This window comes from Nyctereutes procyonoides, unplaced genomic scaffold (genome assembly GCF_905146905.1).
Source record: "Nyctereutes procyonoides isolate TBG_1078 unplaced genomic scaffold, NYPRO_anot_genome, whole genome shotgun sequence".
In the NCBI taxonomy this organism is placed as follows: Eukaryota; Metazoa; Chordata; class Mammalia; order Carnivora; family Canidae; genus Nyctereutes; species Nyctereutes procyonoides.
This window is the reverse complement of record NW_026575131.1, coordinates 4519277-4542791: the sequence shown is the minus strand read 5'-3', so window position 1 is coordinate 4542791 and position 23515 is coordinate 4519277. Positions and strand designations below refer to the sequence as shown.

The window sequence follows — 23515 nt, the reverse complement described above, 5'->3', positions numbered from 1 at the left end:
GCTCAGTGGTTGAGTGACTGCCTTCAGCTCAGGGCGTGATCCTGGGGTCTTGGGATGGAGTCCTGAATCAGGATCCCCACAGGGAGCCTGCTTCTCCCTCTGCCTATGTCTCTGCCTCTCTCTCTGTGTCTATCATGAATAAATAAATAAAATCTTTTAAAAAATACATCACTTCCCAATACTAGAAGAAATGGTAATTATGTGGCCCAAAAGAAGTGTTAGTTAATGCTACAGTGACGATCACACTTTGCAGTAGAAATGTATCAAATCAAAATGTTTTCACACCTTAAACCTAGAGACTGTTGCATGTCAAATTATCTCAATTTTTTTTAATGTATCATTTTTATGATCAGGGCAGACAGTAAATATCATTTTCTCACTCTCTTGGCTCCTCCAGGGAGCCAGTGAAGAGGGTGTCGCTGTCACTGGCGGGGTCACAGGTCTGTTGTATGAACACTCCCTCCCCTGCCAGAGTTTACAACCTGGAGGGATCTGGGAGGGGGCGGGGGAGCAGGCCCCCTGGGAATCTTTAGAAGAGGCCCAGAGAGCGCGCCTGGGTGGCTCAGTGGTTGAGCATCTGCCTTCGGCTCAGGGCGTGATCCCCGGGTCCTGGGATCGAGTACCGCATCGGGCTCCCTCAAGGAGCCTACTTCTCCCTCTACCTATGTCTCTGCCTCTCTCTCTGTGTCTCTCATGAATAATAAATAAATCTTAAAAAAAAAAAAAAAGAACAAGCCCAGAGAGTTTCCCCTGCAGCTAAAATGACCACAGACACCCAAAGGGTAGATCTGATTTCAGCAGAGGCGAATGAGGGGACTGAGCTAAGGGATCCTGCCAAGGGGGATGAAATTAGAACATGTACGGGGGTGCTCCATACTGATTTTGTTAGGCCTGTTGAGTGCTTCAGGGACAAAGGGACCCTTACCCCTGATACCATACATACTTTCTAATCCTCCTGGGTGCTGCTATTGGTCCATCTTACAGGTGGGAAAGCCAAGGTTTTGAGTCCAGTGATTCTCCTCTCAAGGCCACAATGCTGGCATAGGAAGGAGCCACAGGTTCGAATCCAGAACTGCGTGATATTCCAGCTCCACGGACTTCCCACTGCCAGCAATCAGTTTTGGCCGGTTCCTTAACAGCTCCAAGTCTGCTGAACAACCGTCAAACGCCCACCTCTCAATCACCTCCCTGCTGCGCGCCTTGAGGGGCTGTGAGTGTCTGTCCTCTGGTTCCTCAGGTTCCTCAGACGGGAGCCTGGAGGCCTCTGTAAGAGGGCCACACACCTACACGCCTGGGAGTGCTCCCTAGAGACCACCCCCTTGCCTCCAAATCCTGCTGCCTGCCGTGTCACATGGCCCGGGAGCCCTTCCAGAAAGAATAAACCCAAAGGGCCATGTGGAGGAGGCGTCATACAGGCCTGAGAGCAAACCCACTTCTCAGCCTCTGCTGTGCCTCCTGTGAAATGGGCTCCCACCAACTGCGGCTGGATCAGCACACCTAGTAGGAGAGGCTTCTATCTGTTTATTGCCCGGAAAATCACCAGCCCAGCTGGGGGCTGGGAGCCTTGCACAAGACTCTTTATCTGGAAGCAGAACTCACTCAGTGCACTCCAGCTTTGCAGCAGCAGGCATCTCATTCCTGGTCTGCCCCAGGCTACTCATTAACGAGCACAAGGCCTTGGGAATGGGCTGGCCTAGGAGTCTGGTCCCAGCCTGGGGGGAGGAGAGAGCAGGGCTGGATGGTGCAGGCACCAGGGTCAGAAGAGGTGGGGTTCAGATTCTTCCTACCTGCGTGACCTTGGGAGGAGGGAATTCACCTCCCCGTGCCTCAGTTTCCACATCTGTACAATGGAGATACTATCAGTGTCTAACTTGTAGGGCTATTTTGAGGACTGAGTCTCTAAAGTGCCTGGCGGGTACCTGACACACAGTAAGCACTCAATAAATGTACCTCCCATTTTTACAAAAAGAGCAGCAGCACCCACATCCTAAGACTCTTGTGGGCTAAAACGTGCTGCTGCTCTAGGTGCCATAACTAGCATGCTGTTAAAGAGTTTAATAAATGCTCATGATCATTCTTACTGACATTGGTGAGCAGTATGGTAATGACTCTGGAGGCTGACATGGACTAGGACATCTCCATGCCCACTCAGCAGCTAGCCAGGGAGGTGTCCTGAGCCACCAGGGATATGCTTGCCTGATGGCACAGCATAAAGAACAGGTCTCCATGGGGTCATGTGGCCTAGTGGGGGGGTTGTTGATGATTGGGTCAGGCCCACTGTAGGCAGCAGAGGGCCAGGGTCTCAGGGCCTTTCTCCCAGTCCTGGCTTCTTAGGTGTCCCCACATCAGCCAAACTCCAAATCTGGACCAGTAAGAGCTGGGTCAGGGCACTACCTTCCCTCCTGGGAGAAATTTCTACCCAAGAAGCCAGGGTGGTTTGCACATTCTAGAGTAGAGTCTACTAGTGAGTCATGAAATCAACTTAAAGGGTCAGAACAATCCTTTTTTTTTTTTGGACAATCATTTTTACAAAAGAGAACAGACTAGAACAGAGCCCTAAAGATATTGAAGTTGCGGGTTTGTGAGACTGGTTTCACTTTCAAGTGTGTGTATGGGCGAACACACAGGGTATCCTGTCGTAAAATCTATTCCTTACTGAATGTCAGAACAAAAAAGACTTTCAAAGTAAAGATGTTTTAAACCAAGGTGAAGAAGTAATCTGCAGAAAACTCAGGTTCCTGCCCCATTTAAAAACACTGTGATCCTAACAACGGGGGGGGGGGGGGTAGCTTCTGTAAATATGAGACAGTCAGCAAAACGTCATTAACATTTGTAGATTAGATTACAAAATTGTGTCAATGTTAAATGTCCTGGGGTTGATAACTGCATGTGCTTATTTAAGAGAATGAATGGCCTTGCTCTTACGAAATACAGTCAAAGGATTAGGACTAAAGGGGCATCATGCCTGTAATTTACTCCCTAATGAGTCAGCAAAAAAAAAGTATTAATGTGACTATTTTGATAGCATACATATATAGAGAGAGATGAAGCAAACATAACAAATGTTAACAATGGGAATATCGGGATCCCTGGGTGGCGCAGCGGTTTGGCGCCTGCCTTTGGCTCAGGGCGCGATCCTGGAGACCCGGGATCGAATCCCATATCGGGCTCCCGGTGCATGGAGCCTGCTTGTCCCTCTGCCTATGTCTCTGCCTCTCTCTCTCTCTCTGTGACTATCATAAATAAATAAATTAAAAAAAAAATTTAAAAAAAAAAAAAACAATGGGAATATCTAAGTGAAAGGTATACAAGACTTCACTGTATTCTCCATTCCACTTTTCTGAAGGTTTTCAATTTTCTAAAAAGAAAAAGTTTCGGGGCACCAGGGTGGCTTAGTCAGTTGAGCGTCCAACTCTTGGTTTCTGCTGGGGTCAGGATCTCATGGGTGGTGGGGAGGGGCTCTGCACTCAGCAGGGAGTCTGCTTGTGGGTTCTCTCCCTCTGCCCCCTCCCCCCTCACGCATGCTCACTCTCTCTCAAATGAACAGATCTTTAAAAAAGAAATAAGTAAAAAGTTTAATAATGAGACAATTGGGGCAGTAGCCCCAAGTCCTGATAGGAGCATCCTATCAGTACTGGGAGCCAAGCATCTCACCCTTTTATGTGTGTCTGACCCCAATCCTCAGAATTAACTCAAGAAGCCCCCTATCACTGCTCGGTGGCAAAGCCAGGATGGGGTCCAGGCCAGACTCCAAAATCAGTGCTCAGCATTTGTAGGGTTGCTTCCCCGGCACAGTCAGGCATAGGTGGCCAACAGGGGCCATAAACCCAACACCCAGAGGTGACACATGGACGAGGTCCTGAAGCCCTGGGCATTCTGCTTCCTCCTCCTCAAGCCTGAAGGAGACACTGAGATCCTGAGCACCCCACATTGGTGAGACGGCAACACCATGGGGAGGTCAAATGCCACTTACGTTTTGGAGGCTCCTCAGCAAAAGTTGTTGTTCTGGACCTAATACAACGAGAGGAAGCAAAGAAGAAAAGATCTGGTCAGGTTCTGACTGTATGCAGGGCTTGGGATCTTCTACGTGTGACTGTCCAACTCACACACACTGGGAGCAGACAAGTCAACACCCAGTGGGGCCAGGGCTGGGAAAACCAGGGTGCACAGGTGCCCATGCACACATGCATGCTCACACACACACATGCAGACACACAGACCCACGAGTTCACATACAGGTGCACCCACGCACACACATCCACACTTGCTCACATACCCAGCTCCTCAAACTGTCAGCAGCGAGGACTGCTGGCAGCCTATGCCGGGGACGGCAAACATAAGCCACTGCCATTGCCCTAGCCTGCCCCAGAAGCCTGCACTCCCAGGGGCACCATCTGGTCACAGGCCCAAGTCTGTGAATGACTGTGTCCCTGTAAGCAAAGGGACACATCAGGACAAGACAGAGGGGCTGAGGGAGGCCTGGGGGCCCCAGACTCTTGGAGAATATGATAATTCATCGACTGGTTAAAGGCTCCAGGAATCACAGTGCCAAGGAAATCTGTTGAACTTCGCTGAGTCAAGCAGTTGCCAAATGTCATTGACCCCAGAAGGCGGTTTTTTTTTTTTGTTTTTTTGTTTTTTAATTTTTTTTAAAGTAGAACACCTCCTGTTCTTTGGCACTCAGTTTGGGAAAAAATGCAAGTCGAGGAAGATCACCTCTGCCCCTCTCATTCCACCAGCAGAGCTTTGCTGGAAGGCTCCCCTGGTTTCCTAGAATATAAAAATGCAGAAAACCAGGAAATGGTTTCTTATCAAATAAGATCACACATTTCAATGAACAGGTAAATGGATTAGCAGTGCAGGGAACGGAGTAGCCGTGAGAGGGCAGAAAGAAGCCTGTAGGGTAGACAAGTGTTTCCTCAATGTACCTGAGGCCCTTCCTTGGACTCAGACACATGGCCCCAGCAAGTACAGAGCTCCCTCCCCCCAAATTAGACAAGCTCATTACTACATTAGGGTCCCCACATTCAACGGGCTCCTATAGGTGCCCAGTGTTCAAAGCACTGTGGGGTAGCAATATTCAGTCAGTAATTTCTTAAGGGGCACCTGGCTGGCTCAGTCAGTAGAACATGCGACTCTCGGTCTCAGGGTGGTAAGTTTGAGCCCCATGCTGGGTGGAGAGATTACTTAAATATATATATATATATATATATATATATATATATATATATTATATATATAAGATTTTATTTATTCATGAGAGACACAGAGAGAGAGGCACAGACACAAGCAGAGGGAAAAGCAGGCTCCATTCCATGCAGGGAGCCCAACGTGGGACTCGACCCCAGGTCCCCAGGACCCTCTAGGACTACACCCTGGGCCGAAGGTGGCACCAAACCACTGAGCCACCTGGGCTGCCCCAAAATAAATATATATATATATATATATATATATATATATATATATATATATTTAAAATTTATTGAGCACCTACGATGTGCCAGGCACTGCTTCAGGTACTAGAACACAGCTGAGGTCCCTGCTCTTCTGGAGCCCACAACCCCACGGTAATGGCCAACATGTGACACAGATACCACAGAGGCTTCATTTTCTGCGTGGACACATGGCATTGTAAAGGCTGGGGTGGGTTAGTAATGCCTGCAACAGGTGTAGGTGCTGTGGCAATGTGTAACTTGCTATCCTGGACTATACCGTGGGAAGAGGGACAAAGAAAAAGATGAAGGTGGCATGTTTAATGCACAATTATAAGCATAATGTTAAGGGAACCAGGAAAAGGAGTATAATTCTATCTGGCCTGAGATCTAAGCAGTTGTGTGAGGGCAACCCAGCTCAAAGAGGAGGACAAGAATGGCACTAAGTCCCTGTGGATATAGCCTGCTGGCACCCATGCCACTTCTTCTGGGGGCAGCCTCACATCTTTTCCACCTGGAGACACATGCCTACCTACTCTCAGCCCATGGGGTCCTGGGTGGGCATGTGAGCCAGGCCTAGCCAACCAGAGGGGCTGTGACAATTGGCTCAAGGATAAGCACCTGACCAAGGCTGGACAATGAGAGGGATGACAGGGGCTTGTGCAAAAAATATTGAAAAAAAAAAAGGCTCTTTCTAGACTGAGATGATTCTGCTGGGAGGGGAAGCATCCTATGCGGCTAAGAGTACCCCAAGGAAGATAAAACCAACACAGGAGCCCAGAAATGGAAAGAAAGAAACGGAGTCCCAATGACATAGCTCAGCACCTGGATCCAGCCATGCCTGAAGTATGACTTGGGGATTTTCAGTTAAGAATTCGTAAATGTTTTTTTCCTTCTTTCTTCCCCTCCCTCTCTCCTTCTTTCCCTCCTTTCTTTTTTTAAAAAATAGTTTGAACAGGGGGATCCCTGGGTGGTTTGGCGGTTTGGCGCCTGCCTTTGGCCCAGGGTGTGATCCTGGAGACCCAGGATCGGGTCCCACATTGGGCTCCCTTCAGAGAGCCTGCTTCTCCCTCTCTCTGTATCTCTCATGAATAGATAAGTAAAATCTTTATAAATAAATAAATAAATAAATAAATAAATAAATAAATAAATAAATAGTTTGAACTGATTTCTGCCACTTGCAACTCTTAAGAATCCAGACCTATGCCTTGCCTCAGGTATGTTGTATAACTTTATGCATGCCCCTTTACCTGATGTTTAGGCCATCAGAAAATTGGGGAATAGAATGACCCCCTGCAGCCCTGGTACTCTCAGCCCTTAGCAAAGATTGGGACTGACCCTCCCCAACCTCTGGGCATTTGGCCGGAGATGGAGAAATCAGCCCTTCTCAAAGTTAAGCCTGGAGGGCTTCTTAAAACTTGCTAGGCCCCACTCCCAGGGCCTGAGTCAGCAGGTCTGGGGTGGGGCCCTGATTCTACATTCTAACAAGCTCCCAGGTGATGACCAGACCGCACATCCTGCGACCACAAGTCGAGAACCTAGATTCTAAATCTGTTCTACTCTTCCTGGGTGCTTGGGGCAGATGCCTGGTGCAAAAATAAAGCCCCAGCCAAGCACATCTCAGCAACCCTTGTCTTCAAGCAGATCCCCAGTTGCAAGGATGAACCTGTACTTGAACAACTAATGCACCAGCTCCCAGCTTCCACATATCCCACTGCCAATGTTTCCAGCCGGCCCTCCACCCTGGGATTCATCCAAAAAATGAGGCCGTAAGAGTGACAAGGCCCCACGCTGGTCTTCTAGGAGCTGTGAGCATCCCCCAACGGCTCCCCACACCAGGCGGCTGCCAGCAGCAAGTCCCACTTCAGACCTGATCCTGACACACTGCCTCAGGCTGCCCTGCTGTCAGCACCGCCTGGCTGGCCCTGGCCTCTCCCTGATTTACATCCGACTTGGCTGCCTTGAAATGCCTCCTGTGGCTTTTGGACCGTGGACACTGTTCAGTAGAAAACGGCTTCCCCATCAGCATCCTTTCCAAAGTGGCGCTGGCCCAGAGGGCCTGGCCTGGCCTGGCTCAGCCGCCACCCAGCTGTGTGGCCTCAGGCAAGTTACGTGAGGTCTCTGGGGCTTCAGCTTTTGACATGCAACATAGGAATAATGGTATCTCTTGTGATGGCCAGGGAGATGATGCTTTCCAGGCACCCAAGGGCTGTGATTTACCTCTTTTACTCAGAGTGTGGTTCCCAGACCAGCAGCATTGACAGAGCTTGGGCTTAAGTCTGAGGAGCACTGGTGTGTGTCATCATCATTGCTGTTGTTACCATATCCCAGGATGGGATATCCTGGGTTGGGATATCCAAGATGTGGCAACGACCCCCGAGCCTGGGAGAACTAACTGCAAGCAGGGGTCAGAGGTAACTGAAATGTTGGAGAGGGAAGAAAACCTCTCCTGTGCCTCTCAGCCTCCCAACTACCGAGGAGCCTCTCCACGGCTCAGGGGAGGCTGGCTGCATCCTGCAAAGAGACGTAGCAAACGGGTACTGATCACTGGACTTCACTCGCGGGCTCAGCCAAGGTAACAAGATACACTGAAAACATTCCAGGTCTCAGATTTAGGGCTTTGCTTTCGGCAGGCAGTGTGGCTGCCTCTGATCCTCCCACAGAAGGCTGAATCTTTAGCATTTCAAGGAGGCAAATTATCCTCTCTGCCTGGAGCCCCGCCTCCCCCCCCCCCAACTCACAGCAGCTTGACCACAGAGGGGCTGTGGGGGAAGGTGGGAAAGGTGGGGAAGGTGGGCATCTCAGCCTGCTGTGGGGGTGCGCTGCGAGCCCTACCTGGAGCCCTACCTGGAGTGGAGTGGGGGTTGCCTGGAGTTCCCCACTCCAGCCTGGAACTGCCCTGGTGAAAGCACTAAGGATTCCCACTGGAGGGTTATAAACATAAAGCCCGCCTCCGTGAATCTGTCTCCTGTGCTCCACGGCCAGCCCTGGTGAATGAACAGAGCAGAATGCTTCCACCTGCTAGAGATCCACTGTCAAGACGTTTCCACGCCTCCAGAGCCAGACCAGACCTAACTGAGGAAGCAGCCAGTTGGAGGCAGGCATCATGCTGGAGAGCCCAAGGGGGACTGCCAGGTGGAATGGAAGGAAATTCAGGGACACCGGACAATGACCAGATGCAGATACAAAAAAAAAAAAAAAAAAAATCCAGGGTTAGCCTGGGTGGCTCAGTGGTTGAGCATCTGCCTTCAGCTCAGGGTGTGATCCCAGAGTCCCCACATCGGGCTCCCTATATATAGGGAGCCTGCTTCTCCCTCTGCCCGTGTCTCTGCCTCTCTCTGTGCCTCTCATGAATAAATAAACAAAATCTTAAAAAAAAAATCCACATTGAAAAATACTGGCTTGAAGTATAAAACTCCATGTGGACAACACAAAGCATGCCTGTCGTCCAGAGCTGTCCCTGGGAGACCATTTTGCAGCAACTGGTAGTGTTTTTTCGGGCCTGGGACTTGATCTTGCATCCAAACCCTCGTGCCCCATGCTGCTGCAATAGTTCATTAAACTATTTCATGGTCAGCTCCATGAGGGTATTGGTCTGTCTGGTTTTCCTGTCACATCCCTGGGGCCTAGAAGCAAGACATATGGATGATGATGGATGAATAAAATTTCCAAGCCCAGACCCACTCAGATGTTTAAACTATAGGCTCTCATTTTAGAGCAGAGGGAATCAGACAGCCTTTTGGGTGTGTGCTGAGCACCTACTGTGTGCCAGGCCCTATACCAGACACTGGAGCCTCTATCCGTCCCCTGATGTGATCTCAACCAGGTGAAGAGATAAAAGGCAAGATCACAAAGATCTGAACTCTGCCCTACAGAGGTTCTGAGCAAGGTGAGATAATGTACACTTTGTCTCATCTGATCCTTTTTGAGTGCTTACTATGTGCCAGGCACAGTCACAGGCTGAAGGAAAGCTTCATGAGTGGGCAACTTCAAGATGGTCCTGGAAGAGGGGAAAGAAGAGAAGGGAGAGGAGCACCTGGCTGGCTCAGTCCGTAGAGCATGCAACTCTTGATCTCAAAGTTGTGAGTTCGAGCCCCACGTTGCCATGGAGCCTGCTTTAAAAAAAGAAGACAACAAAGGGAGGAAGGGCCTTGTGGACTGAGCGAGGGCAGAGACAAGAGAGCCCGAGGCTTGTTTAAGAGCAGAAACCAGTCAAATCGTGAGGAGGTGGGGAGAAGTGGTAGCAGATGAGGGTAAACACTGGCCAGGAGCCAGATCCCCAGGCTCCAATGTCAGGCTAAGAAGCATGAACTTGATTTCACAAAGCACTAGGGAGCCACCGGAAGCCTCTGAGCAGGACAGTGGCATGCCCACAGACCATACAGACAGGTGCCCAGGAGGCACAGAGGCTGGCAGGGGGCCAGTTGTTTCGAGCTGTAGGGATACCCACCCAGAGAGGAGATACCAAGCACCATCTTGGTGAGAGCGTGACTGTCCCTGAAACCACGGCCCCCGTCTTCAGTGAAGCCTAGGCAGCCATCACCCCAGGGGCCGATCGGCAATGGGGCAAGAGGGCAGAGCCCTCGGGGCTGCCCCCTTCTGGTGCCCTGCACTCATGGAGCAGGACTCCGCTGAAATCCACTACACCCGTCCAGCGCTCACCCCACCCCCCAGGGAACAGGCAACCTGGCGTGGGTTAGACTTTCTGCTGGAAAGGGCCGGTGGACCATGGCAAGGAGTGGCTTAGCACTTAGGAGCTGTGGGGAAGGGCAGGTCTCTTGGAACGCCCACCCTAGGGACCCCTCAGAGATGTGGTCCAAGCTTCTGCTTAATGGGGAGGCTAGGGAGGACCCAAGCCAGCAAAACCAGAACTCAGCTCTCCTGCCCTCCAGCCCTCTTGCAATTGCCTTGATTCTATTCCGCACCATCGCCAGGAGCCAGAGGGGCCCGCAGGAGCCAGCGGTCCTGCCTTCCAGGAACCCCCACCCCGGTTTCTGCAGGGGTCTCCCGAGCAGCCGAACCCCAAGGGATCTTTTGGATGGGTGCATCTTTGTCCTCTCACTCCCCCTTCCCATCAGCTGGGATAAAATTTGGATCTGAATTGTGAACGTGATCATCAGGAGTTTGAGACAGAGGCCAAAACAGTGCCTTGGCATTTACCTGTTCAACAGAATCACCGAGCGGAGGGTGAGTGGGGGAAGAACCGCAAGCTTGTGAACAATGGCCCCTTGATAGCTTATCGGCCTCGCCGGGACCTCAGTCTCTGATCCAGAAAGTGGACGGGCGGGAAGGCTTAACTCAAAGCTCCCGAAGTCTCCTGGCTCCCTGGCCGATGGACCACTCTCCCTCAGATCTTCCCCACGTTTTGCTGCCTGGACCACTGCCTGCCCTTGGCATAAGCCTCCTGGAATTGTTCATTAACCTCTTCCTGATAGAGATCTTCTCCCCTTCCGTGAGACGGAGCCACTTGAGCTCCAGGGCCGTGTTTTTTTTTTTACCGTCCCTCCCCTCCCAGCCTTGGCTCCCTGCCTGACACCCAGTAGGTGCTCAGGAAGCCTCTGCAGCGCCACCAGTGGGATCAGGACGGGCTCCGGTTCTACTTCGACTTCGACCTCCCGTTTCCCACTGGTGTGAGCCTCAGCAGGGCACTTTGCTGAGGCTGCGTGAACTCATCCAGAAGATGGGGGTACAAACCCCAAGTCAGGCACACGGCTTATAAGCAGGAAGGGAGATAAGGCATCTTAGGTGCTCGATAAATATCAGCTCCTTCCCATCTCAGAATGCCGAATGGCCCCGGCCTGCTTCGTGGCCCACCTTCAGGGGAAGCTGGCTGGGAGCTTTGCATTCCCCGAGCTGGCGGCGCTGGCGGTGATTAAGGCAGGCCACGCTAGGTCAGCGAGTCCCAAATGCAGACTCAGAACGGCCTGGGAGAGCCGTGTGTTCTGAGGAGGGGTAGCTCCACAATGGTCCGTTGTTTGAAGGCTGAGTGGCGGGACCAAGAACAGGATGATGCCATTTTCAATGACACCGAAACGAAACTCCAGCTAGCTTGCTGGACACATCCTCCTAAGTAGCCCCAGGTCAAAGAGGAAATCAAAACTGAAACGAATACTGATCTAGAAAGTAATAAAAGGGAAAACGTATGTCCACATAGACAGCCGAGGGATACGGGTAAAGCTGTATGCAGAGGAAAATGTATAATCGGAGGGGTCTTTATTGTCATTAAAGAAAGAGACAGACGAATTGACATACAGAGGAGGAGAGTGCGCTTTTTTTTAATGATCTTTATGGATCACTTTTAGTTTATACAGTTTTGTATTGCTTGAGGTGTATTATTTTTGTAACTAAAACAATTCTTTGATAATTTCTCATAAAGCTAACGTCTACCGGGTGCCTGGGGGCTCAGTTGGTTAAGCATCTGCCTTTGGCTCAGGTCATGATCCCAGGCTCCCTGCTCAGCGGGGAGCCTGCTTCTCCCTCAAACCCCCCTTCCCCCAAATAAAATCTTTTTTTAAACAATTTTATGTTTGGTTTTTTAAAGATTTTATTTATTTATTTATTCATGAGAGACACACACACACACAGAGAGGCAGAGACGCAGGTAGAGGGAGAAGCAGGCTCCCTGTGAGGAGCCCGATGCAGGACTCGATCCCAGGACCCCGAGATCATGTCTTTAGCCAAAGGCAGACGCTCAACCACTGAGCCACCCAGGTGCCCTAAATAAATAAAATCTTAAAAAAAAAAATTGACATCTATCTACCCTAGGACCCAGCAGTCCCAGTCTGAGAGAAATGGACAATAATAAGCCCACTAAAAGACTTGCACAGGAAATGTTCAGACCAGCTTTATTCATCATCACTCCAAACTGGAACCACCCCAACGTCCATCAACAGGCGAATGGATAAAGATGGGTAAATCCATACAATGGAATACTATTCGGCAATAAAAGGAATCACCTCCTGATACACTCCATAGCATGGATGGATCTCAAAAACATCAAGTGGAAAGAAGCCAGACCCAAAAGAGCATAGACTAGACAAGTCCATTTATATGAAGTTCTAGGCTTGGCAAAACTAATTTATGGTGACAAAAATCAGAAACTTGTCACTTATGGGAGGGGAAGGGCATGAGACAACTAACTTTCTAGGGGAGCTGGAAATATCCTCTATCTTAATCCAAGTGGTAGTTACACAGGTGTACAAATCTGTCAAAATTCATCAAACTGTAACAGAATCTTTGCATTTCACTGCATGTAAATCATATCTCCATTTAAAAATACTCTTTTTAGGGGCACCTGGGTGGCTCAGTGGTTGAGGGTCTACCTTCAGCTCAGGGCATCATCCCAGGGTCCTGGGATCGAGTTCCGCATCAGGCTCCCTGCAGGTAGCCTGCTTCTCCCTCTGCCTGTGTCTCTGCCTCTCTCTCTCTGTCTCTCAGGAATAAATAAATAAAATCTTTTTTTTTAATCACATGATGAAATTTAAAATACAGATTCCCAGACTCCGCCCCATGGGGATTGATTCAACGTGTCCATGCTGGACCTGGGGATCTGAATTTGTAAAAAGTAACTCAGGTCATTCTATGCCTGATTAGAGTTACTGCTGCCCAACCCCTGTCCCCTATACTCCCCTTCCCTTTTATTGTTTTGGGTGATTTGTTGTTTGTACATTGGTTTTTATAAGGGAGCTGGTTGACTCAGAGCTTTAGAAACCATTCTATTGCAATTCCCAGCAACTTCCATTCCCTCTGGCTTCTCTTGGCCACCCATAACCCCTGCCCCTCAGCTCAGGTTTCCAAATGAAGCCTCTGACCAGGTGAGGTAAGAGGGGAAACCCCAAAGCCCCTGTCCAGGGCAGACATAATTCACCCTAAAGACTCCTGGGTTTCATGCTCCCAGGGAGCTCAGAGCCAGTAAGTTAATGGCCTGTGTACCTATTAAACAGCATGTCTGGGCCTTTACCCTGTGTTTACAAAAAGAGCTCCAGGCAAGATTCAGTGGCATGGAAAATGCTTTGTGCCCTGACCAGCAGTGGCCTGGCCACCTTCGGTTTCCTGGACCCCAGCCTAGTACCTTGCCCACCATCGGGGGTCTTCTGGGCTCCTAGGTTTAACTGGCGTCTCCCACTGCTGCCCCCAAACCCAGTCTGATGCTGTTTCTATCACTGCTGCCCTCCGAATAAAGCTCAAGCCGGTTTACCGAATGCCTAGGCCCTCCTACCACCCGGCTCCTGTTTTCTCCAGCAGGAACCCTGCAAGACTTTATCTACAAACAACCTTGGCTATTTCATGTCACTGTGCCTTTGCACCTGCTATACCCCCTGCCCAGAATGCCAGCCCATACTGTTCCTCCAGTCACAGAAGATGCCAGCTCTGACATCGCCTCCTCTAAGAAGCTGAAGTGCCTACAACCCTGCCATCGGTGCACACTCAGTCACCCGAGTCCTCACGGCACGCCGCCTTGGAGGGCATGGTCACTGTCCTATCTCCCTCTGCGCTTTGAGCACCTCAAAAGCCAATACTCTATCCCCAATTCAGTGCCAGGCCAGAACTGTCCTTAAGCAAGGTTTATTAAACAGCTAGATAAGGCACATTTAAAAAGACCTCACTTTCACATTTGAAGGCCACCCTGGGCATTTCCACAGTTCCTCCCCAGAACCCATAAATTCAAACCAACACCTGTGCCAAGTTGGCCAACACAGAGGAGTGAGATGGAACCCCAAAGAATCTGACGCTTGCTTATGACCTTCTGCAGAAGTGAGTGATCATCCTGCACCTGCCAGGGTGACCCTGGGCTTCCAAAGCCAGCCCTCCTCCTGCCCAGACCCCCTCCAGCTGAGGCTAAGCTAGATTCTGGGCCCTCCTTGTAATTTATTTGACAGGTCTTTCCTATATACAGGAACGTGTTCAATGTCTCACAAGCGTCTAATCATTTTGGGACCTTTGGAAGGACTTTCAGTGAAGTACGGCTCCCAAGTCCTCTGACAGGTTGACAGTCAAACCCCCAAAGTGAGGTGTTAAAAAATACCACCCCTAGAGCCCAAACTGCCTCCTGGGGACCGACACTTGTGTAGGAAGAGTGGCAGGGCTCCCCCAGAAGGCACATGGAAGGGAGAATGAATAATGAGGGGCAGAACCGAGGTGTCAGTGGGTCCCACTGGCACTCATCCTCCAACCCTGAGGACGGGGGGGGGGTCTCTGCCCCTCATTTTCTCCAGGTTTCGACCGAGGTCCAAGTTCAAATCCTCAGCACATAATTGACTAAAGGTCCATGGGGCCCAAACACACAGCTGGCCAAAAGAAGACCTTTGAGGCCCGCTCCTGCCACTGCCCAATCAAGGCAAAGTCCCCTGGGCAGCTCTCAGTTTGCCCATCTCTAAAATGGGCACTTCCCACTCAGGCCTCCCGACTCTGCAAAGCTGCTGTGACCCCATCGCTGCAGGCGGAGAGGGGAGGAACCGGGCAGAGGAGACCCACCGCGGCTGCATCCTGGGCCAGCATGACGGTATCCCCAAAGGACAAAAGCTCAGGAGTGCACCTTGGCCCTGCCACATACCAGTGACCTGGGACCTCGTGACACTCTCTAATCGGCAGCTACGAAGCCGAGCCCGGCTTTACAGCTTACCACAGGCTTATTCATCCTCATCTCCCTCAATCCCCTCAAGGACACAGTGAGGCCGGCACTGGCGTCCTTGCTGCCCAGACAGCCAAGCTGAGGTCCCAAGAGGCCAAGAGAATCACCCAAGGTCACCTACTGAGTAACTGAGGCACGGTAACTGATCTGAGCTCTCTGGGGACACGCTCCTACCTTTTGGTCCCCGCTGACCCCATAACCAGTCTACTTCACCCATTCTACAGATGAGGAAACTGAGCCCAACCCCCTCCAAAAGCTGCACAGGGTCAACGAGGGGCTGAGCCAGGCCTAGGAGCTCTGGTCATTCTGCCAATCCCACCCCGTGGCGGGTTCTGAGCCAGGGCGCTAGGGCACGGGCATCCCTCTAATCCCCCTACACCATCCTGATTAAATTCCTTCCCCTACTCCACCCCCACACCTTCTCATGCCCACCCCGCACTCTCAGGATGACTCCCTGGTCGAGAGTGAGGCAGGCGGTTGCTAAGCAGTCACCCGCTCTTTCTCACAAAAATAAACTCCTTCTGGCTGGGAGACTCTGGATGAGCTCCCCTCCCTTCTAGCCAAGAAAAAAAAATTAAAAAGAAATTTTAAAAAGATCTCCTCCATGACATTTATTTGAATGCCAGCAGTGCCAAAGCGTGGGCCAATTTACCAAAGTCCAAATGGAGCCAGCCACGCGCCGCTAAACCTCAGCCCAAAGACCCTCCGTTCAAGTGTCCGGGCAGTTACTGAGGTGATTTATTTCTCCAGGCAGGAAATGGGGGCCCGGGCTACCTCCCAAGGCTTTGAGGCTGGTCCTAGGGGACGCCAGGATCTGGCAGGGGCCAGGCAGTGACCAAAATAGCCAGGCTGGTGGCCCTGCCCAGCACACACCTCCCTCTGAATGTGGGGGGCTGGGGGTGGCCCACAGGTCCCCCCTCCAGTTCAGGCTGAAGCTCTGGGGCCGCTGGAGAAGGTCCCTGAGATTCTCTGTCTGGCTTCCCTGGTGGGAGGGGGACGAGAACCTCTTGCTCAAAAGAGGAACCCTGAAAAGGAAGGAGAAAAGGCGAGAGGAGGATGTGTCCCTGCCTGCTGCCCACTTGGCCCCCAGCTATCCCTGGGGGCCTGTGTCCTGCCACTCAAGGCGGCTGGACGTTGGCACTGCCACCTGCACGCCACACACGGGCAGCACCCTTGGAGCCTTGCCCCCCTGTCACCTCTCTCGCCTCAGTGCCTGCCTGGAGAATCAGCTCTGGCTGTCTGGCCCTCTAGGCACCAGGGACACTCCCTCAGGTGCCGCCGAGGACACACAAGTGCCTGCAACCAGGAGCCCAGAGACACGGCCACAGTCTGGGACACACACGTGCACTGCCAGGTACCCCGAGACACGGCCGCATACAGACAGGCTCACAGCAGACACACGCCGGGACACGCGAGCGCACACACCCTAAGGCACACGGCCACGGCCACGGCCACGGCCACACTCAGGTGTCGCAGACACACCAGGACACACGGACACGCACGCCCCAGGGCACGGCGTAGCAGAGGCATACCCGAGGCATACCCTGGGCACACAGGGCACACAGGGCACACAGGGCACGCTGCTGGAGAGCGGCAGGGACAGCCCCCTCGGCCACACACAGACACGCACGGGGACACGGAGATGGCGCAGACACCCAGCGAGGCACCGGCACCGGCACCGACACGCACACGCACACGCACACCTGCCGCCTGCGCGGAAAGCCCGAGCCCTGTCGCCGGGCAAACAATAAGAGCCCCGCCGGCGGGGCTGGGCGGGCGACCCCCGTCCCTCCCCCGGCGGCGAGAGGGCGCCTGGACCGGGGCACCCGGCGGGGAGGCCGGGGCTGCCCGGGGCGCGGGGCGCGGGGCGCGGGGCGCGGGGCGCGGGGCGCGGGAGGGGCCCCGTCCCTCGGGTACCTGGGGCGGCCGCGGCGCCGCGCTCGGCTGCGCTCGGTTCCGCCGGCCGGGGGCTGCCCTCCCGCTCGCTCTCGGGCCGGCGGGCTCCGCGCTCGTCTCTCCTCCGCGTGGCCGGGGCTCGGGGCTCGCGGCGCTCGGGGCTCGGGGCCGGCGAGCCCGCGGGGCTGCGGCGGGGGCCCGGGGGTCGGCGCTGGCGGCGGCGCGGAGGAAGCGGCAACGTATCGGCGGCTCCTTCCTGACCTCGCGTGTCTGTTGTCTGAGCAGGCGGCTCGCAGCATCACCCATCCTGCTGGGTGGAAAAATACCAGCTCGGCCGGGCCGGGGGCGGGGCCGGGCGGGCCGGGGGCGGGGCCGGGCGCCCAGCCCCGCCCCGCACGCGGGGACACACACACACACACACACACACGCACACGCACGCGCGCGCGCACGGGCTCGGACAAAGAGCCCGGGCTCGCCGAGGCGCGCACACCCTCGTGCGGAGCGGCCGACCGCCTCCCCGCCCGAGCGCGCTTCCCGAGGAAGCCCAAGCTCGTGCCCAGCGGTGCCGCCGCCGCCCCGCCTCCCCCCGCCTCCCCCCGCCTCCCCCCGCCTCCCCCCGCCTCCGGGTGAACGGCCCCGGCCCCCACCACCCGCCGCCCCCCCACCACCCGCCGCCCCCCCACCACCCGCCGCCCCCCCACCACCCGCCGCCCCCCCACCACCCGCCGCCCCCGACCTGGCCCGCGGGGGGCGCCTGCGGCCGGGCGGGTGGCGAGTCCAAACCACTCCCCTGCCTCCCCGGGGGCGGGCGACCCGGTTCTCACAACCTCGGCTTGCTCCTCCGAAAAATGGGCACAGCAGCCCCGCCCCCGCTGCCTCACCGGAATGTGATGGGAAGCGGTCACCCAACAGCTCGCGGATTCTTGGCTTTGTCCCCGCTGGGTCACCTCGGGGGAGTGACTGAGGCTCTCTGTGCCTCAGTGTCCCCATCCGTAAAATGGAAATAAATGTCATAGAACCTGTGTCCTCTGGCCCCTGTGAAGATCCGAGGTTAACCGTGCAAAAAGCTCAGAACAGCTCCGGGCACTTAGAAAGTGCCAAGCGGTCCCTACCGTGACTATTTTTAAATGAAAATGGGGAATGTGCCATTATTCTTGTCCTTATTTGCATGAGCGGCTCCTCTGAGACCATTTTCCACACGCGCGCCCTATCTGGGCATGAGGAGCAGTGCTGTGTGACCTCCAGCAACGCCTGTCCCCTAAGAGCTCTCCAGTTTCTCCTCTCACCCCCTCCGTCTGCACCTGGAAGGCTGTGTGGAGAAGGCTGGCTCCTTCCAGCTTTTAGACTGAGAATAAAAGAAGACACGCAGGCTCCACAGAGAGCCATCCCCTGCACCACACCTGGCCCAGCCTGGACCCGCTGCCTGGAGGAGCCTCGTAGCACCCTCTTCCCGGATCGGCCCCCAGGGAGGACTAAGGATGCTGAGCAGCAGGGCTGGAGAGATGACATTTATTCTCTGCCTGGTTTCCTCATTGAGGCCCCCTGCTGTCTGCTACCCTCACCCAGCTGCCCCTTCCTCCAGGAGGCACCCGACTACCTGGGGGTGGGGGCCATCCACTTCCAGGCTCCTCCGCGTGGCCCTCCCACTTCATGGCAACAGCACTCCTTGTATAGGTGAGGAAAGCAAAGCTGGGGGGTGGGCGGAAGGCTGCCAAGTCCTTACATCTCTCCCTTCCTTCCCCATGTGAGTGAGCCTCTTCCATGAGCTGAAGGAGCAGATGGCAAGCAAAACCCCCCCAGCCTCCCTGCGTGTGTCACTGCGCACAGCACAAAGTGTCAGGTCATAACGCCGTTAAGTGACTCCGGAGAGGAGGCTTTGACTAAAGCCAAGGGGTTGAGGGGCAGGGAGGGGGAAGCAGAGGAAACTGCCGTGCAAAAGCTTGTTGGCAAGCGTGGTTGGGCCGTAAGCGAAGGTGACGTGGGCCAGCTGGGGGTCAGGGAGTGAGCAAAGGCAGCAGAGGCCACGGGAGGAGTGAGGGGGAGGGTGGCCCATTCAGGACTGTGGTCCGGAAAGGCCCATTGGATCCTGCAAACTGCAGGCGAGTCCGTATAATGCAGAACACAGACGAGGCTCACACAACCCTGGATCTTCCTCCTTTAGATAGTAAGTTCTGAAGGGTGGGGGCTTGTTCTCTGTGCCCCCAGGGAGTCCTGGGGTTCATCCGAGGGCCTGGCACACAGCAGACACCCCAGAAATGTTAGTCGCGCTTATTTCGCAGATCCTTACACAGATAGCACTTAGCTGAGTGCCCGGCACCCCAGATGCACTTGTGTGTTTCAACTCACCGAATCCTCCCAGCCACCTTATGAGGTTCATTCTATTAATCTGCCCCATTTACAGAAAGGAAAACTGAGCCACAGAGAAATTAAATGACTTGTCCAAAGTCGTTCCGCTGGTACGGAGTAGAGCTGGAATTTATTATTTTTTAAAAAAATTATTTTTTATTGGTGCTCAATTTGCCAACATATAGAATAATACCCAGGGCTCATCCCATCAAGTGCCCCCCTCAGTGCCCGTCACCCAGTCACCCCCATCCCCCACCCCCTCCCCTTCTACCACCCCTAGTTCGTTTCCCAGAGTTAGGAGTCTCTCCTGTTCTGTCTCCCCCTCTGATATTTCCCATTCATTTTTTCTCCTTTCCCCTTTATTCCCTTTCACTATTTTTTATATTACCCAAATGAATGAGACCATATAATGTTTGTCCTTCTCCGATTGACTTACTTCACTCAGCATAATACCCTCCAGTTCCATCCACGTCGAAGCAAATGGTGGATATTTGTCGTTTCTAATGGCTGAGGAATATTTTATTGTACACATAAACCACATCTTCTTTATCCATTCATCTTTCGATGGACACCAAGGCTCCTTCCACAGTTTGGCTATTGTGGACATTGCAGCTAGAAACATCGGGGTGCAGGTGTCCTGGCGTCAGAAAGCCAATTCAGAAGCACTATTATACAGCTACTGGTGGCTCTAGAAAAAAGCATAAAGGACTCAAAAGACTTCATGACTGCAGAATTTAGATCTAATCAGGCAGAAATTAAAAATCAATTAAATGAGATGCAATCCAAACTAGAGGTCCTAACGACGAGGGGTTAACGAGGTAGAAGAATGAGTGAGTGACATAGAAGACAAGTTGATGGTATAGGTATAGGTATAGAGCTGGAATTTAAACCCAAGCCAAGAAGCAGCAGCAGCAACAGGGAAAGGAGGCAGGAAGGAGAAGAGAAGCCAGGAAGTGCTCCAACCTCAACCCCAAGGAAAGCTGGCACTGAGGGTGGAGAGGTGACAGGGGACGTGCCGCAGTATAGGGTGGGAAGTATAGGCTCCTCGTGAAGGCCAGAGACCCACCCCCAGGCTGCATTTCCTCCTCTGCTGCTGCCCAGTTGTGCCACCTGGGCCTGCATGCCCACTCCCCGGGGCGGGGGGTAGGGGGTGGTCGGTGTCCTCATCCCTAATATGCTATAGTGAGTCCTGTGTCACTGAGCCACTGTGAGGAAAGGTCTCAAACTTGGGGGGGGGGGAACGGGTGTCTGCACTGAATCTAGTTCCCAGATGTGCTTTTTTGGCTTTAAAAGGTGTTTTTGTTTTTTTTTTTTTAAAAAAAACATTTTAATTGCCATGAAGAAAAACTTGGAAGATTTCACATCTTAGAAATCTGAAGGTCTGGCTGGAAGATTTCACATTTAGAAAATGGCACGATGGAACCCCCTGGGGCCCACTCTCTACCTGCCCAGCATCCCTGGGAGCTGAGTGACATCAGCCAGCCCCTTACTTGGTGATGCAAGATCCCCAGAGTGCCACAGTCCCCACCTGTCTGGTTCCCTCATTTATGCCACCCACCTGGCCCTGCAGGGAGCACACTGTGAAGCCCAGAGTATACATTGTGCACTGGTCTTGCCCCTTGCCAGGGGGATGGCAGCTGGAAACCCCAGGAAGACACTGTGAGCACCAAGGAGCCCTCAAAGTGCTGGCAGCAAGGAGGGAACTTCAAGGAAACCCAGGCAGAGGTTTCCTTCAGAAGCCACATAATAGTCTGAAATCCCATTGGGACTAACTCCTGCCATTTCAAGAATGAAAATTGATTGCCTGAAGAGCTCACGGAGGGCCTGTGAGGAGAGGTGGCTGCGTTTCAGGCTTTAGTCTCCAGTCCTTAACTTAAAGGCAGTGGATTTGATTTTGAAAAGGTTCCTGGTAATGCTTTTTTCAGCAACTGGCAATAATAAAATAAAACCGATCCAGGACTTTAAACAAAATCTTTAGTCCCTTGCCAGAGAATCGTTTGTCTCATCTATCAGGCGACCAACAAGAGTTGTCCAAATGGTTGCTGGAGGTCTAACTGTGCCGGGCCATCTGGCCAGGGCCGACCAGCCCCTCCGCACTAGCCCTGCCGAGGGGCATCCAGCCAGCCTCTCAAGACAACATTCCCTGAAGAGACAGAGACAGTGAAGGGACTGTCAAGTGGTCCCCATCCTGGGCACCTTTTCCTGGGCAAACTCCATGTGTCCACACTGCTGGATGTGTGTAAATGGACCCCTGTACCATAGAGGCTTTAGCAGAGCATCTATCTGGACCTTCGGGAATCTGCTTCCCACCTGCCCATCCTCCTCTTGCTTGCTTGCACATCTCAGTTTCATCTGTCATGAGCTGTGTGACCTAGATTGAATTATTGGAAAAAACAAACAAACAAATATCTCTGTGCCTCAGTTTCCCAATTTGTTAAGCTAGGCTAGCCATAATCTCTATGCCCCAGGTTGTTGTGGGAATTAAGTGGAGAAGATTCATACAGAGCCTGGTGCCGGGCACATAGTCTAACGTCGGGGTAACCAGAATGCCTGCTGACTTTGCCCACATGGGCTCTGAGCTTTCCTACCTTCCAGCCTTCCTCCATGCTGTTTCCTTCCCCAATGCCCTTTGCTCATTGTCCTCCTTCCACCGGGCCTCAGCCAATCTTGGAACCCTAGACTGGGAGTACCCATAAGCCAGGTAGCCCTAGCAGCACCTGGGACGGGGGCCTGGAAGATAGAAGGTCCCAGGAAATGCTTGCCTATACGTGGCAAGCCTCCGAGGACTCCCTTTATCGTCTCCCTTGACAGGACCAAATCTGTCCCCAGGGACCAGAGAGGTGTCAGGGCAGGGGACAGACATTCAGGGTGTGTGTGTTTATTCATTTGCTAATGCAAAGCTGCAGATCCATTCCAGACCAAGCTACCATGGTCTCCCTTCTGGTGCCTGCAAGGGCCTCCTTCCTGGCTTTCTGGCTTCCTCTCCTGCCCACCGGCCCACCTCCGATGAGCAGCCTGAGGGGTCCTGGGTCTCTCTTCCACGGCTGGCGGGGGAATGGAATGGCACAGCCACCGTGGAAAACAGTTCAGCAATTTCTTATAAGGTTAAACATCCACTTAGCCACAGCCAGCAATTCTATGCCTGGGCTTTGACCGAAGAGAAATGAAAACATACATCCACACAAAGACTTGTGTAAGAATGTGAATGGCAGCACTATTCATAATAGCCAAAAAAAAAAAAAAAAAAACGGAAACAGTCCTGGTTGCGTAACACCCACAGGAGAACGGAAAAACAGACAAACAGATGAAGGACTCCAGAGATGTGCAAAACCATAGGGGGATCTCCAGAACACCAGGCCCGCCGAGAGAAGCACACCACAGCGCGGGCGTCTCCACCAGGCCAAGTGCTGGAGCCTGGCCGGTCGCTGCCTTGGTGCGGGGGTGGGGTGGGGGGAGCTGGCCAGAAGGCCCCCCCCAGGCCCTCCTGAGGGCAGAAACCAGCCTCGCCCGGGAGCTGTGTCCTTTAGCTAGGTGCATTCCACGCAACTGCAAAGCATGCTCAGTAAAAATCAAGACAGATCCTCAGACTCACCCCTTCCTCCTTCCTGCCTGGAGCCACTGGACACCCCGCACCACGCTGACACTAAGCCCGCGCCCCTCCCCTCCCGCACTGCTCGCCTGCCCCCCTCCAAGCCTGCTCCTCAGCGGCTGGCCTTTGCTTTGGCTGCCCACATCCCGGCCCTGCCAAGACGGTCCCCTCAGCCCTTTCCAGGGTGGGCTCCTTCCCATTCTTTAGGCCTCGGCACCAGTGTCTCCTCCCTAAAGACCTTGCCGGACCACCAGGTCTCTTACAGCCACCTGCCCCCCCGCCCCCAGCACTGTGCCCTGGCCCGGTTTTATTTTCATCCCAACTTGGGTAACAGGGCGAAGGTACCTTGATCACTTATATGTTGGCCTGTTTATGTCTGTTTCCACCTCGAGGCTGCCCGCTTTACCAGGGCAGGGCTGAGGCCGCCAGGTCGAATGCCATATTCCCAGGGCCGAGAGCAAGGCGAGACCCATGGTCCGGCCCCAGGAACGTCTGCTGAATGAATGATGAAGGGGACTGTAGCTCTCCTACAGCGGCTGTACATATCCTCATAAGGGATCACCCCTCCTACACACACACACACACACACACACACACACACACACACACACACTGCAAAAT

At 53.3% G+C, this 23515-nt stretch overlaps 1 protein-coding gene across 1 annotated transcript in view; it reads right to left on the bottom strand.

Annotated features, from left to right (window-relative positions):
• The window catches only part of SLC6A6 (solute carrier family 6 member 6), an 85292-nt gene extending 68059 nt beyond the window's left edge, over positions 1-17233 (bottom strand). Inside the window, exons 1-2 of the mRNA XM_055342740.1 lie at positions 16981-17233; positions 3974-4011 (exon numbers count right to left, since the gene is read on the bottom strand). The gene's annotated coding sequence lies outside the window, so the exon portion shown is untranslated. The remainder of the gene's footprint in view (positions 1-3973; positions 4012-16980) is intronic.
• Positions 17234-23515: the final 6282 nt, after the last annotated feature.